The sequence below is a fragment of the Eupeodes corollae genome, chromosome 1, assembly GCF_945859685.1.
Source record: "Eupeodes corollae chromosome 1, idEupCoro1.1, whole genome shotgun sequence".
NCBI classification, from domain to species: domain Eukaryota; kingdom Metazoa; phylum Arthropoda; class Insecta; order Diptera; family Syrphidae; genus Eupeodes; species Eupeodes corollae.
The window spans coordinates 193,827,211-193,842,648 of record NC_079147.1 but is presented as its reverse complement, the minus strand read 5'-3'; the positions used below and the strand labels follow the sequence as shown (position 1 = coordinate 193,842,648).

The 15,438-nt window shown below is 35.5% G+C and overlaps 1 protein-coding gene and 4 long non-coding RNA genes across 13 annotated transcripts in view; 4 read left to right on the top strand and 1 right to left on the bottom strand.

The window, feature by feature from the left end:
* The window catches only part of LOC129953971 (stathmin), a 408,077-nt gene that overhangs the window by 260,363 nt on the left and 132,276 nt on the right, over positions 1 to 15,438 (top strand). The gene's annotated exons all lie outside the window — the stretch shown is intronic.
* LOC129953974 (uncharacterized) lies at positions 7,117 to 14,583 on the bottom strand. The gene is made up of 3 exons (XR_008782620.1): positions 14,447 to 14,583; positions 14,169 to 14,379; positions 7,117 to 7,352 (listed from the first exon to the last, which is right to left on the bottom strand). It is a non-coding gene; the product is annotated as an uncharacterized LOC129953974 (long non-coding RNA).
* LOC129953975 (uncharacterized) lies at positions 7,545 to 11,096 on the top strand. The gene is made up of 3 exons (XR_008782621.1): positions 7,545 to 7,676; positions 10,251 to 10,710; positions 10,827 to 11,096. It is a non-coding gene; the product is annotated as an uncharacterized LOC129953975 (long non-coding RNA).
* Positions 11,156 to 12,156, top strand: LOC129953976 (uncharacterized). 2 transcript variants are annotated; one of them, XR_008782622.1, is made up of 3 exons: positions 11,156 to 11,557; positions 11,616 to 11,936; positions 12,018 to 12,156. It is a non-coding gene; the product is annotated as an uncharacterized LOC129953976 (long non-coding RNA). The 2 variants fall into 2 exon arrangements; XR_008782623.1 differs by having other exon boundaries at positions 12,006 to 12,142.
* On the top strand, positions 12,807 to 14,624 carry LOC129953973 (uncharacterized). Of its 5 annotated transcripts, XR_008782616.1 has the most exons (6): positions 12,807 to 12,942; positions 12,999 to 13,226; positions 13,281 to 13,445; positions 14,010 to 14,108; positions 14,180 to 14,422; positions 14,483 to 14,624. It is a non-coding gene; the product is annotated as an uncharacterized LOC129953973 (long non-coding RNA). The 5 variants fall into 5 exon arrangements; XR_008782618.1 differs by having other exon boundaries at positions 14,010 to 14,104; positions 14,180 to 14,624; XR_008782619.1 differs by having other exon boundaries at positions 14,010 to 14,104; positions 14,177 to 14,624.

The window sequence follows — 15,438 nt, the reverse complement described above, 5'->3', positions numbered from 1 at the left end:
ATAATCTTTGCATTTTTTGAAGTCTTTGCATTCTTTTTGGTGTTTTAACTTTGTGTATGAAAGCAAAAATTAGTGTGCGAAGTTTTTATTTTAAAAACATACAAATTAAATAAATATTTGTCCGTAATGTACAATTAACCTTAAACATTTAATAAGCAAAATTTATGAATTTTAGGTTATAGTATAAAGTATTTGAAATCTAATACTAATAAATAACTGTTAAGTTATAAAGAAAACTGTAACAGTGGTCTACTATAGTAGGCCACGCGTGATGATTTCTAATATTTGAATTCTTTTACAAGCCTGGCCTTAACCAAATTTCAACAATGTATTCACGTTGCTGCACCAAGTTTTTTTTCTAAAGCGAACTGGAAATTTTACAATTCCTGACTGACCTCAGCCTTAGATATACTTCCAAAACATAATCAAAAATCCTCCACAACAACACAAAATAAATAAACGATTATTAATTTAATTACATTCAATAACTTAAAATTTCTTCTTGGCCTAATTGCTTAGAAATTTCGTAAATTCTAATCGTGAATTAAAAGCAAAGTACCATTAATGCAACCTTGTGTCTTTTTACAAATCCTATTTCTTGCCTACAACTTTTCTTAGAAATTCTAATTTTTTGGAACACATTACCGAAAAATTATCCCAGGCCCACCCAACTCGACATTATTATTTTTATTATCGTCATCACTTTGGAGGTGACCTTTTTTATGTTTTCTATAAGTAGTTAGGTAAAATTCCCTAGAAATTAAGTGACCCAAGACAATCTGGTTCGCTCGATTCTGTGTAGACAACATCAACATTTCTCTAATTAACACAAATTATCGCATACTTCATCCTCCTCCTCTTCTCCCGCCCAATATCTCCCTCCCTTTTAGAAAAAAAAATTAAATTAAATCCACTTTGGTTTATTTTATGCACTTAACAAGAAAGACATGCCTTAAACATTCAATTAGCTTAACTCTCCCTTCCTCTTGTTTTGTCCCGCCTTTCCTCTCTGCTCTGGGTATTATCCCTCCGTGTCTTTTTTTTGTATCTCTATAGAAACTTAATTAGATACCATGGAGAACAAAATAAAGCAAGATAACATTCCAACCTAATTAAAAATGTTTATTTTAATCTTTTTTTCAATATTTTTATTTTTTGAAAACTCAACGCAGCGTAACGTTTTGAATTCAAAAGAAATCAAATCAAATTTAAGGATCTCGTCCTTTTGCGCGCGTCCTTGTTTTTATGTAGCAGCGGAATAAAGGTTTACATACTCTTGCGACACCTTCAAGCTGCAGTAGCAGATAACCTCGGTGTTTGTGTTTACTTTGTATTTGTAATGTTTACGTTTACATTTACGTTTACGTTTAGTTGGGTGGATGGTGACTGCTTTTGAAGATGAAGCTGGAATATGTCTCACTACTTGAAGCTTTAAATTAGCCATCCAACCAGACATTTTTTCTTTGTCAACAAAACCAGCGCAGGATTCTGATTATGTTGTCCGGATAAAGGATAAAGGCCAAAAGGGAAGCTCATTTATTCATCCTCGCACCTACGTCAACGTGTTGTGCATAGAGTCGAGGTGTGTGATTTTTATATTCGTGTGTACATATGTTGCCTCGACCAAGGATAAACTCGGTCTATATCAACCACAAGGACTCTTACCCTTTCTCTGTCTGTATTTTGTGTATTCTCTCCATCGTCGTCGTTAACAACATAATTATAAAGTGGGCTAACAAGCCCAACCATCCGTGTTAACAAGAGTAACTTTTCTACCCATTTCCGTGAAGGCAGGTACATATATGTATGTTAGGTTCTGTTCCAAAGCGAGGATGGAGGTATACCTACATATTATGATTAAAAAGGACACAGTATAGAGTTTTTGGGAAAGGAAGGACTATCATGATTTTATACACAGAAGGTGTATCCTTCGAAATACGAGAGTTTGAATAACATAAAAACAACGCACACCAGTGACACATTTTGAATTGAGAATTCACAAACCTTTTGTTTTTGGGGATGTTATGGGAGCAACTCCTACACCAAAAAAGGACGAAATCCAAACGTCGTCGTTGGGTTGTTTTGTTTGTTACCTCCCCCTTGGTTATTGTCGCCATCATCATTATACGTAAATCATCCTTTTTCTGTGTTTACTTTGTTTTATTGTTTTAATGGGAATCGGAAACGAAGGTGCCAGGTGGTGGTACACCACATTATGGCACTCACAACAACTAGGGAACAATTATAATTCGATAGAGAAATGTTTCGCCAATAAACACCTGCATAAAGGATTACACTTACAACATCGACACAGAGAAAGTAGCAGGAAGAAAGTAAAGCTCTCGTTTTGTACAAAGTTGCTGCTGTACAAATATATCTACGCTACGGTCCGAAATATAGACGTCTGAAAAAACGTGCTCTACGAAAGAGAGAAGTTCATTTTCGAAATATTAAGTAAATAATAAACTCGGTGAATGAATTTAAGTCAAAAGGAACAAGAACCGTATATACAGAGAACTCAATTCAAAGTTTATTAAAAGGACGAAAAAGGAATGGTACAGAGGAGGGGATGGTTTGGGGGTTGGTTAAGTTTCGAACGTGATGTAATTAAGTTATTTTGAAATAAATTATTCAACATGGAAGAAAAAGGAGAACAAACCAACAAAAAATATACTCGTATATACACTTTAGGGAAGAAATTCCTCTTTTTTATACTTTTGGTTCACCATGGCGTATGCGTTACATTTTTTTTTTACTTTTCTCCTGTATTATTCTTGTATTAATTTGTAGTAACTTTCTTTGTGCAAAATGTGGAATGAGAGTGTTTACACGTTGAAATCTGCTGTTTTGAGATATAGGTACAAATAAAGTATTATATGGTTCTTTTGAGAAGAAGACGGATAAGGAATTTTGAACCTCTATTTATTTTTCTTGGAACATGAAACGTATACAATATTTTAATGTAAGGCTAATGGACTTGGAGTTTTTGAAGATAAAGAAAATAGAAAATGTATAGACTGGATAGGTTTTTTATTCAGAATTTTAGAATACGATATTAGGTTCGTGTTTTAATTGAAATGTGTTAACCCTTTGTTTCCTAGTTGCTAAGCTGTAGAACCACAAAATAGGTACTTTTTAAATATGTTGTGTCATGACAAAAACCAAATCCATCTTTGGTAAATGTAATTGACGCCTTCGGAAACAAAGGGATAAATGACAAGGTCTTTTTATCTTTTTTCAATGCAAACATTTTTGGTCAACTCACTTCCATTCCTCGGAACAATATTTGAAGATTTTAATATTTGGAATTTGTTTTTCAAGACACAGTTATCTTAGTTCTTCAAATCAGGACCAAGCTATGAAATATCGGCAACTGATTTTTTCTTTCTTAGTTTAAAATTTACTTTAGGGTTAATTTATAGTTGTGATACTTTCCCATAGCTTTAAGACCATCAGCTGTTGAGGCTTAGTTTTTTGTTAACCTCTGAAAATTGTCTCATACATTTAAGAGAGTTTATTCATTTTGGAGTTGGTAGGACTTTGTAGGCTCTGATTATGTGACAAAGCTTGTTGTTTAAGGACTTCTGTAACCATTTCAATTTGTTGGTCAAGTTGTACCCAGGGGCATTTATTATCCCACTAAGGACTATATTTTGGATTTTTCGGATGGGTCCAGAATTTTTTTTTATATAGGCTAGAATCCTATTCTATTAACCAATATATTTTTTAAGTAAAGATCCTTAGAAAATGTCTTAAAGGGTCATCTCCCACGATCTTAGAGCTCAAATCATGTCGCGAGATAAACATGCCATGAAACCAATTGCGCATATTATAGATTCTTGAACTGTGATAAAACCATTAGCATCATTTTCGAAGAAAAACAGATCGTTGACGTAGTACCAATGGCGTGATGGTTAGAGCGTAGAACGGTCATGATATATGTATGACTTGGGTTCAAACCCTACCTATTCCACCTGAAGTTTTTTCAAGGGTACTGCACTTACAAAGAATTGACAAATCTACTAAAATGAGCCGTTCAAATTCGACTTGAAACTGTAGGTCCCCTTCCATTCCTTACAACATTTGAGAGTTTTCTAATTGACGCCTTCAGCCCAAAATCAGAAACTATATTTGGATGCATTGGCACCTCGCGAATTTCGCATAGATTGGTTTCGTCATTCATTGAAAAATGAGCCTTATAATTTGGATCAACTTCCAACTGCTCTAAAATCCAATTAGCGAACAAACGACGACGATGAATATGGTCGTTTGGTTTTAGATTCCAAGTCAGTTGGATTTTATATTTGCGCAGACCTCATATTACGAGGTAAAATTCGCCATGGTGTACTCTGCGACATGCCAAGTTCTTAAGAACGACTCGGAATTGACTGTTTTGTATTCTGCTGAACTATTTCACAAACAGCTTCAATATATTCTGCGTTTTGGGGTTGGTGGAGGTGTGTACTCTGAACGACTGAAATTAATTTCTCTCAATTCGCCTTCCCAATCATTGTAGCGTTCCAGGCGGAACTTTTGGCGATAAAGGAAGTCTTTTTCTGGCTTAAGGAAAACGTTATATCAACATCTGAATCTGATATCAGTATTTTCTTTGATAGCCAGGCCGCTATCAAATGTCTGGACTCTTTCTCTAAAAACTCTATAACAGTCCATAACTTTCGATCATATCTAATGGAGATGGCGCAACTGTTTAATATTCACCTTTGCCGGATACCGGGCCATAGAGACATTCCAGGTAATTGTAAGACAGATGAATTCACTAGGAACAGTACAGTACAGCCCAACCTACCACGTTTGGCTCATACTGGCATACCAATCGCTGCTTGTAAACTGTTGCTAATGCAAGACCCTATGAAGAAGGCCACGTCTCACGTCACAAAAAATATCTGGCCTACTCTAGATTTAAAGCGATCAAATTGCTTGCTATCTCTAAGCAGATCGCATATAAGCTCTATAATATGTGTCATAACCGCACACTGCCTAATAGGTAAGCACGCCACGCGACTAGGCGTATTCTCAAATGACTTTTGCAGGAGCTGTATAGACGAAGAAGAAGAGGAAACAGTTCATCATCTTCTCTGTACATGCCCTGCTCTGGCTCGAAAACGCAAAAATTACCTAGTAGAATTCTTCTTTGACGATCTAAATCATATCAGCGTAATCAGCCTCTCACGTTTCGTAAGTGACTCAAACTGGTTCCATTGAGCTTAGGAGGAAGCCTCAAGATTCATGTAGTATCACAATGGGCCATTAAAGTGTGTCCGTTTTCATCTTGGACAGTCACTTTTACCTAACCTAACCTTGCGTTTTGTTGAGGTATAGGTGTTGGCTGATTGTTCATTGAATTGGTGAACTCAATTTTGGCCACTAAACGTTGATAGTCGACTTAGAAGGACTCCTTATAAAATGACTGATTAAAAGAAGACATTATGACAGAGAGTTAAAGAAACAGTATGGCCGCCAAGAGCTATTACGGATCTATCGAGCTTAAATACTGCAGTATTATCAACAACGTAAGTCAGGTTTCCGTTGATGTCCGCTGGAATATCCCTTTTATATAAAAGATACAAGGCTGGTCGTAGGACACTTCTTTGCGGAACACCGACTTTCCATGGTCTTTATTTCCGATTAATTTTTGTCGAATGTTCGGTATGTAACATAAGATTTCAGTATTTTGTAGTACTGCCTTGGAATGTCCCTTTGGAGTTTGTATGCTAAGTCCCTAGTGGCAAGCCTTGTCTATAAGAATATAGACACTCCTTATTATTGCCTTTCTTCTAGACCATTTTCCACCACATCCATTATTCTATGTACTTGGTGCTTATAGTGAAATGTTTATATATAAAGCCAAGTTGATGATTCGAAATTAGTCTTCTTTCTTGTATAATTTTGCTAAGCCTTCATAAGCACTATTTAAGAAACTTTTTTCCAGGATTAGAATAATCGAAATTCGTCTGCAAGATGTTACTTCTGTTACTGGCTTACCTTGTTTATGTATAACAATGACTTCTGCAACTTTTCAAATCCTTACACTTGATTTTTTTTTTGAAGGTCGATAAACTCAGAGCCAATTTCTGCCAATTCAGTTTCTGTTCAATTCAAATGCTTGCACTCAAAATCGATCTCGGCCTCGTATAGCTTAAGCCCAAGCATATTGTTTAGAGTATTAAAACACTGGATCCAATTATCTAGGAAAAAAGAAAGCGTTATTTTGTAAGCAAGTTTATGACTTATAAACCATTTCGACATTTTCTCTCTGCAATTTTTCGTTATTGAAAAAAAAACTTTATAAGAGCATTTTCCCATAAAACTTAAGTCTTCAAAATATCTACACGTTGCCTCCATTTTTTCGTAAACGATATTTTCGAAAAAAAACACAAACTAAATGTTTGAATATTCTTCTTATTGATTGAAAACGTATTTTAAAAAACATCGTAACCAAAGTTAGGTAAGATAAGGCTAAGATGGGTATTGACGGGAAAACCAACACACTTAGACCAATACTTGATCCAACATCAACAACATGGATCTTAAGATCTACCTTACTCGTTGAACCAGTAGGAGCTAGTTATGTTTGAAACAATAGATGTCCGAACTGGAATAATTGTAGTTAATGTCTCCATCTATTAAGCTTCCCCAAAAATCATGCAGTGTTCTGTATGGACCCCTACAACTCCTATAACAGAGCTTATGTGCAATCTACCAACCGAAATTAGTTGCTTAGAGCGTTTAGCATCAAAAGTTGGCCAAATAAGTTTATTTGATCGACAAATGGTTGTGCTTCCGCCATCTCCACAAGAGATGATCGGTATTTTCGGACTATGAGTGAGTTTATTGAGACAGAATATGATTTTTTGTCAGCTTTAACTATCTGAAAAGATAGAAACATCACATTTTCTTGCAGCAAAGATCTGAATGAGTTTAGAATAATGGCATGGCCGATATTAGTATTGGTCTGCTTTGAAGAGGCTTTAAGTCGAATAGCTGTGATAGCGGCCGATTGTTTGCTGAAAATATCAAGCGGTGTATGCTGAAACAGAACTTCAAGTTTAGCTGAGGGGTTAGTGTTTCGCCGATAAATTAAAATAAAAGACGATCTTTTCGTTCCAACGTTATAAAGAAGAATGATTTATTTTCTTGACATTATTGTCACAAAATAGGCATAATGGTACAACAATAAAAATGAAACATGATAAGCAGAATTTGAATTTGACATTTACAATTATATAACTTTATAAAAACAATCAAATTGAAGACTAGTTGGTGGGTGGCGTTCTGTTTCTTAGCTCAACATTCCTCCCCGGCGTGAACATAGTTCTCAACTCCATCTTCGTCTTGAGACATCATGAAACGATAAAATTAAATGATTAATACGATTCAAAAAAAATAAAACATATAGCACTAGATTAGGTACGGAGACATAAACAGAAAAGTTCAAACAAACAGATCTGGCTGAACGTCAGATATTAAATTTCCAATGTGACTATAGTTGTCTCATTCTAGTCCGTGCACCTTGATTTTCGCTTCGTTGTTTGTTGTTTGTAAATTTGTAAATTGTGTTCAAGTTTGTTTATCAGTGATATTAAATTGTGTTATTTTGTTATAAATAATAAATAAATTGTTAAATATTTATCTGTGGTGTGTGCTGCTAAATAAGGGTAAGTTTTTTTTCTTAAATTTTGTGTTAATATTGTAGGTAAGTTTAGTATAATAGCGTAATTAGTTGCATATTTTACTCTTCCATAAGAAATACACAGGTTTGTGTGTTTCCCATAAGAAATGCACAGGTTTGTGTGTTTCTCATAAGAAATATACGAGTGCGTGTGTTGCCCATAAGGAAAGTATATGTTCGTGTGTATTTCGTATCTCCATTGAGTAAAATTCCATTCGTTGCAGACTAAAGGTCCCTTATTGGTTTCGGAAAAAAAATATTTTTTTTTTATTATTATGATATTATTAGTGGACTGTATTATTATTAATTTTTTTTGTATTAATTAAGTTAATCGACGATAACAGTGGGGTGTTTTAGAATATTTTTTAGAAAAAAAATTGTTGTTTTTTTTTTGTTGATTTGGTTGACATCGTTTTAATATTTAATGTTTTAATGATTGCTTAATCTTAGTTATAGATGATTGTTTTGTTGATTTATATTTGAATTAGAGTTGAATGTGATTTTAAATGTGATGAATTTATATGTGATTATTTATTTGTTATTAAATGAAGAATGTTCTTGATGACATTAATGATAATATAACAATGTTAATTAAATTGTTTAGGTGTTTTTCAGTACGTGTGATACTTATGTTTTCTGCTGTGATAAATGAGTATGATACTGTGTAATTGTGGGTGATAGATTTAAATTGTTTAAAAATGCAATATCTCAATACGTTTAATGCTGATTTTCTGTGAGTAACATTTTCTGAATTGTGCAATTGAATGTCTAATGTTGAATATTTTGATTTTCTGTGACAACATTAGAATTGCATGACTGTGATAATCTGAAATATGAATGTTATATTCTGATTGACTGATTCATATTTATTGGTTGACTGAGTGTTTGTATTCGATTGATTGTATTCGATTGATTGACTGAGTGTGTAATTCGATTTTGACTGAGTGTGTATTTCGATTTTGAGTGTTTTAGTGAGTGCATGTTTTGGTTCTAAATGAGATATTGTTTTGTTATTGATTCAGTAATATAATTTCTCATGGTTAAATAATTGAGTTTTCGTCGAAAGATTTGTTACAGGGTAGAAGGCATATTTTAGTTATTGGTCTTTTGAATTCACCTGATTTTGTTTTTATAGTTACGACACGAGTAAGCTTATCAGCTCCTTGTACTAGTGAGGTAATACGTGCAAGAGCCCATTGCGATGGTGGCAGGCGTTCATCTTTTAGCAATACTAAATCTCCAACTTGAGGTTGTGGCTGTTGGTGTAACCATTTTGGTCGACGTTGCATTCGAGATAAGTACTCTCCGCTCCACTGCCTCCAGAATGAGTTAACGGCTGCTTGCATTTTATTCCATCTATTTAGATGAGTAATTTTTTCGTCGTTTATATCTGCTTCTGGTACAAGAAAACTTGATGTTCCAATTAGAAAGTGTGCTGGTGTTAAAATGGCGAAGTCTTCAAAGTTGTCGGATAAAGGACATAGAGGCCTCGAATTTAAACATGCTTCTATTTGAGTTAGAAGTGTGCTGAGTTCCTCAAATGTAAGGGTCTCGTTCCTAACGATCCGCTTTAAGTGAAATTTAACGGATTTCACTCCTGCTTCCCATAGACCTCCAAAGTGCGGGGAAGCGGGAGGAATAAAATTCCACTTTGTTCCGATGTTGGTTGTTGCTAATTGGACTTGCTTCCAGTCGAAATTTGCGGCCTTCAGCATTTTTTGAAGTTCGGAATTCGCTCCTACGAAGTTTTTTCCACAGTCACTGTAGATTTCTGTGCAAATACCTCGACGTGCTGTAAATCTTCGAAAGGCTGCCAAAAAAGTTTGAGTTGTCATATCAGTGACAGCTTCAAGGTGTATTGCCTTGGTTGCTAAACATACAAATATGGAGAAATATCCTTTGAACGTTTTTCCTCCACGGCCTTTCCAAGATTTGACATCTATCGGTCCAGCATAGTCTACCCCGGTGTGGGTAAATGGACGCGAGATTCTTACTCGGGGAGCTGGAAGATTTCCCATTAATTGCTGTAACGGTTTCGCTCCAAAACGAAAACAGATAGTACAGTGGTGAATATATTTTTTAACACTAGTTTTTAGGTTGAAAATCCAATATTTTGTCCTTATATATGCGATCGTTTGCTGTATTCCACCATGGAAAGTGTTTTCATGCGCCTCCCTAATCAAAAGTTCTGTGAAGACATTGCTAGATTTTAAAATAATTGGATGTTTCTGTTCGTATTGTAAATTTGAATTTTGTAAACGTCCTCCTACTCGTAGTATTCCATGACTGTCAATAAAGGGATTTAATGATCCAAAATGTTTACCTGATGTTGGATGCTTTGTCAAATCCTTGAATACTTCTGAAAAGTGCTGTCTCTGCACTACTCTAATGCAATTAAAGGTTGCATTTCTAATGTCGGTTGTTGAAATTGGGCTTTTTAACTGGTCTTGTGATAATTTTTTAACAAAAAAGAATGCAATCCTCCGGCAGTAAGCAATGGTTCGTACGAGTTGTTTAAAATCTGAAATTTTGTTAATTAATTTTTGTACTTCATTTTCAGTTTCAACGACGCAATGCAGGTGGATTTTTTCTGGACGCATTTCTTCTTCGGTTTCAAACGATGATGTTGAACTTGGGCTCGAAAACTTCCAATCGGATTGAAGGTAGTCTGGTCCTCGCCACCAAAGACAGTTGTCTTTAAGTTCCAATGGTGAAACTCCTCTGGACGCAAAATCTGCTGGGTTCTGTTTTGTAGGAACATGATTCCAGATGTTGACATTTGTTAATCTCTGTATTTCGGCAACTCTGTTACTAACAAATGTTTTCCATTTTGATGGCGGTGCAGCAATCCAACATAAAGTTATCATAGAATCCGTCCACGCAAACGTTTTGACATCATTTAATTTTAAGACCTTTTGAACATAGTTTAAAAGTCGAGCTAACATCACAGCACCACATAATTCAAGTCGAGGAAGCGATATAGTATTGAGTGGTGCAACTCTAGTTTTCGACATAACAAGGTTGGTGTGAATTTTATTATTTTTGTCCAAGGTCCGTAAATAAACTACAGCTCCATAAGCCTTCATTGAAGCATCGCTGAATCCATGTAATTCTACTTTTAAATTATTCTTTCCAGTTTGTATCCAACGTTGAATTTTGATATCTTGAAGTACTGGTAGTTGTGTTTGTAGAGATAACCATTCTCGCTGCAGTTCTGGCGGAACAGGTGCATCCCATGCCAAACCCTTCACCCATAACTTTTGCATAATGATTTTTGCCAAAATCACACATGGTGAAATCCATCCAAGGGGATCGAAAAGTTTGGCAATAGTTGAAAGAACTTCTCGTTTGGTGACTTCTACTGATTCGGATTTGGTCCACTGAAAAGAAAAGGAGTCACTGTAAGGAAGCCATTTGATTCCAAGAGTCTTGATGTGTTCTGCTGACTCAAAGGGTAGCATGAAATCAACTGCACGGTCTTGATGAGCGATGTTCACAAGAGCTTCTTCAAAATTACTGGCCCATTTCCGAAGATGGAAGCCAGCTGATAATAAGAGTTGGTTGATTTCGGTCACTTTCTGTTGAGCTTCGTAAATTGAGTCTGCTCCGCTTACTAAATCATCAACGTACATGTCTTGTCTTATCATATCAGCTGCTAATGGATAATTTTGCCTTTCATCATCAGCGAGCTTATTCAAAGTACGTGTTGCCAAGTAAGGAGCAGATGCGGTTCCAAAAGTTACTGTTTTTAAACGATACAGCTTCAAAGGACTCTGGTTGTCACTTCTCCAATAAATTAGCTGATAAAGCGTGTCTTGGTCTCTCATTTGAATTTGCCGGTACATTTTTTCAATGTCCGCTGTCAAGGTAATCTTAAAAGTTCTCCATTTTAAAATGATGTCCATAATGTTTAATTGTGTCTTAGGTCCAACCAAAAGATGTTCGTTCAAGGACGTTCCGTCAGAAGTTTTGAAGGTAGCATCAAAAACTACTCGCAACTTCGTTGTGGTACTGGACTCCTTAAATACAGCATGATGAGGCACGACATAATAGAATGGTGAATTAAGAATTCCTTGGCTGACATCTACTTCTTCCATGTGATTTAGTTGAAGGTACTCGGAAATGCAAGCTGCATATTGTTTGTGTAACTCTGGATTGTTGTTGAGTCTTCGTTCGAGTTGAAGAAATCTTCTGAAGGCTCCTTGCTGACTGTTTCCAAGTGCGGGTCTATCACCGTCCTTGAATGGTAAGGCAACTTCAAATCTTCCATCTGGTAAACGGCAGGTGTTCATCTGAAAATACTTCTCACAAGCAGCGTCTTCCGCAGCTTCAGGTTCATCGAACGGTGTTTCTTCAATTTCCCAAAATTTGCGAAGTTGTGAATCGATGTCGACAAACTGCAAGTGTATCCGAAATGTTTCGACAGGTACCTTACCAAAGACGATCCATCCAAGTTGAGTGTTTTGAGCAATTGGAGCAACTGCTTCTGTTCCCCTGACTATCTCCGGCAGAACTATTTCACTAAAAACATCACTACCTAATAGCAAGTCAACGTTAGCAGGTTTGTGAAATGAGGGATCGGCTAAACTCAAACCCTGAATATGGGTCCATTGATGTGGAAGAAACTCTTTATTGGGAAGTAAACCAGTTAAAGTTTTAAAAACGAACGCCCTAGCACCTATCTCAAATGAGGTATGTATAGATTTTAATTTTATGTTGACAAAGCTTTGACAAGAACCTGTTTTGTTATTTCCAAATCCAGAGACTTCGACAAGGGTACGACATTTTCTTAAATTAAGTTGTTGTGCTGCTGCTTCGGTGATGAATGTTGCTTCTGAACCTGGATCTATCAGCGCTCTCAAATTCACAAACTCTCCGTTCAATGACTGAATCTGAACTACTGCTGTGGCAAGTAGAACGAAAGAATTCGCTTGATTTGAGAGGTGATAACTGCGAGTGGTGTTCGTTGATGAAGCTTGATCACTACCTGGATGAAATGCTGGAGCGTTTGGATTGATTTGTGTTGATACTGGATAACTATTTTGATTTGAAACTGGTATTGGATTTCTACGATGAGGTTGTGAATTGTGCGAATTAGACGGCTGTGAATTGTTGAACTGTGAATCTTGAGAAAATGAAGGTTGATTGTTAAAGGACTGCTGAGTAGAATGAGAATCGTGTAAAAGTGAGTGATGTTTCTGTCTGCAGTGATAACATCGTTTCTCACTCGGACATTTGAATGTTTTATGGTTGTAAGCCAAACAATTTTCACAAACTCCTATTTGTTTAACTATCTTCATTCTTTCAGGTACATCCAAATCTAAAAATGAGTAACAAGAGCGAAGTGTATGCTGACCGCGATGACATACTGCACAACTACGAGTATCCTTCCTTGTAGAATTCAAGTGAAATACTCTTGGTTTGAATTTAGATGGTTCCTTACTAGTGGAATCTAGTGACTTCAACCCTGATTGGCAAACAACTTCTAAAGAACGAAAACGAGTTTCCAAAAAAACTGAAAATTCATGGAAAGAAGGTAGCTCCTTTGTTAATCCAAGCTTTTCTTCCCATAACTGTTGTGTTTTTATAGGTAGTTTTTGTAGCAATGTGAAAATCACGAAGACATCCCAACTTTCTACTGGCACACCTAAGTTCTTCAAAGCATGAAGCACTTCTTTCGATTTATCTAACAGACACTTGATGGAATCTGACGTTTCAACCTTAATTATTGGCTGCTCAAAAAATGATTTTAACTGTGAGTTGACTAAAATTCTTTTGTGGTCGTAGCGTGTTGTCAAAATTTCCCAAGCCTCATCATAATTATCATTATTAACCTCTAAATAGTCTAATAATGATGCAGCATTACCCTTTAAACATGATTTTAAATATGTCAATTTCTCGATATTCGATAAAGAAGAATTGTTGTGTATCAATGACACAAAAAGGTCATGGAAAGGACGCCAAGTATTGTAATCTCCATAAAAGGTTGGAGGAGTTATACGAGGAAGCTTAATCTCATGTACATGTGGTGTTTTCATAGTACTATTAAAATGAGATTCATCATTCCTTTCTACCTTTCTAGTGGCTTCACCAGATTGACCACCATCTAACTTCACCAATTCTTCTAAATCGTTTAGAATGTCTGATTTATAACAGAGACACATTTCGACAATGAAATCGTATAATTCTTCACACTTATCCGCTACATCTTCGCTTTCATCTGATTTCTGAATGTCATCGAAAAGACTACTAATTTTCTTATAGTTATCATCTAAAACACTCAATCGAACATGCAAATAACTCTTGGATTTTCTTTCAGCACCCAAATTTTTATAACTCGTGAAACTCTTTTTGACTTGAGCACAAGTTTTCTTAAATAATTTCATTGAGGCTGATTCACTCATTGTAATATATGTATGTATGTATATGTATATAACACTCAATATATGATATGATAAATATAAATTATTGCACTCACTTTAAAAGCAGGATAAATGATGAAAATTCCACACGATGATTTCGACAAATTCTCCACAGTTTCTGCACAGTAATGATGAACGGTGATAATGATGGCAATAGTTAAAACGGTGACAACGGTAATAACGGTGACAACGGTAATGCAGCAACAGTTATAACGGACAACAGTTATGAAGCAACGGCAATCCAATATCACATTTGGTGGTTAAATTCTCCAAAAAATATAGATTTTCTTTGTTACGTTTATTGCACTTTGTATAATTTGATATAATTACTCACATGAATTTATAAATTAATTGTGTTGATTAATTGCAGGCTGAGATGCTGACTGGGTACTTCGCTGGACAGGACACTGATTGGGAACTCCGCTGGACAGGACACTGACTGGATGCTCCGCAGGACAAGACAACGTATGGGTACTTCACTGGACAGTATGCTCGATGACGCTCGACGTACACTCACAATTTGTATTTTTTATCACAGTATTTTGTTTTGATTATATCACAGTATTATTATTTTACTTTATTTATCACAGTCTTTAAGATTTACTATCTGTATATTTATCACAATCAACTTTGATGATATGTATATATGTCGTATTAGTTTAATTCGGCTCGATAGGACCAAATGTTTCGCCGATAAATTAAAATAAAAGACGATCTTTTCGTTCCAACGTTATAAAGAAGAATGATTTATTTTCTTGACATTATTGTCACAAAATAGGCATAATGGTACAACAATAAAAATGAAACATGATAAGCAGAATTTGAATTTGACATTTACAATTATATAACTTTATAAAAACAATCAAATTGAAGACTAGTTGGTGGGTGGCGTTCTGTTTCTTAGCTCAACAGTTAGAGTGTAGTGGAGTAGAGTGGAGAAGTCGATATAAAAACGTCTTTACATCCTTAGTTGTCTGTTATTTCTCAATGCTCTTACCATTTCTTAAATTGGCTGAAGCAAACCTGGCAAGTTTGTGCAATGAGTTCATTAACGGAATTATTGCCTTCTTAACCCCTTTTATACATAGTGGAACTTCTAATTCATCAGTGGGATTCAAAATTCACTGAAAAGCTCTCCTCATTGTAATGTCTTCAAAATTTGTAAACAGATTTCTTGCTCTACGCTTCTAAATTGTTTTCAGCATGGTACGCTGCTGTGAGCAGACATTTCTGGACCTCGAACTCACCTGTTTTCTAACTCACTAATCAAGTGCTTCTCCTAGACTTGTTTTGTTTCTGGTATCTCTTATACTTATTTCTATATTA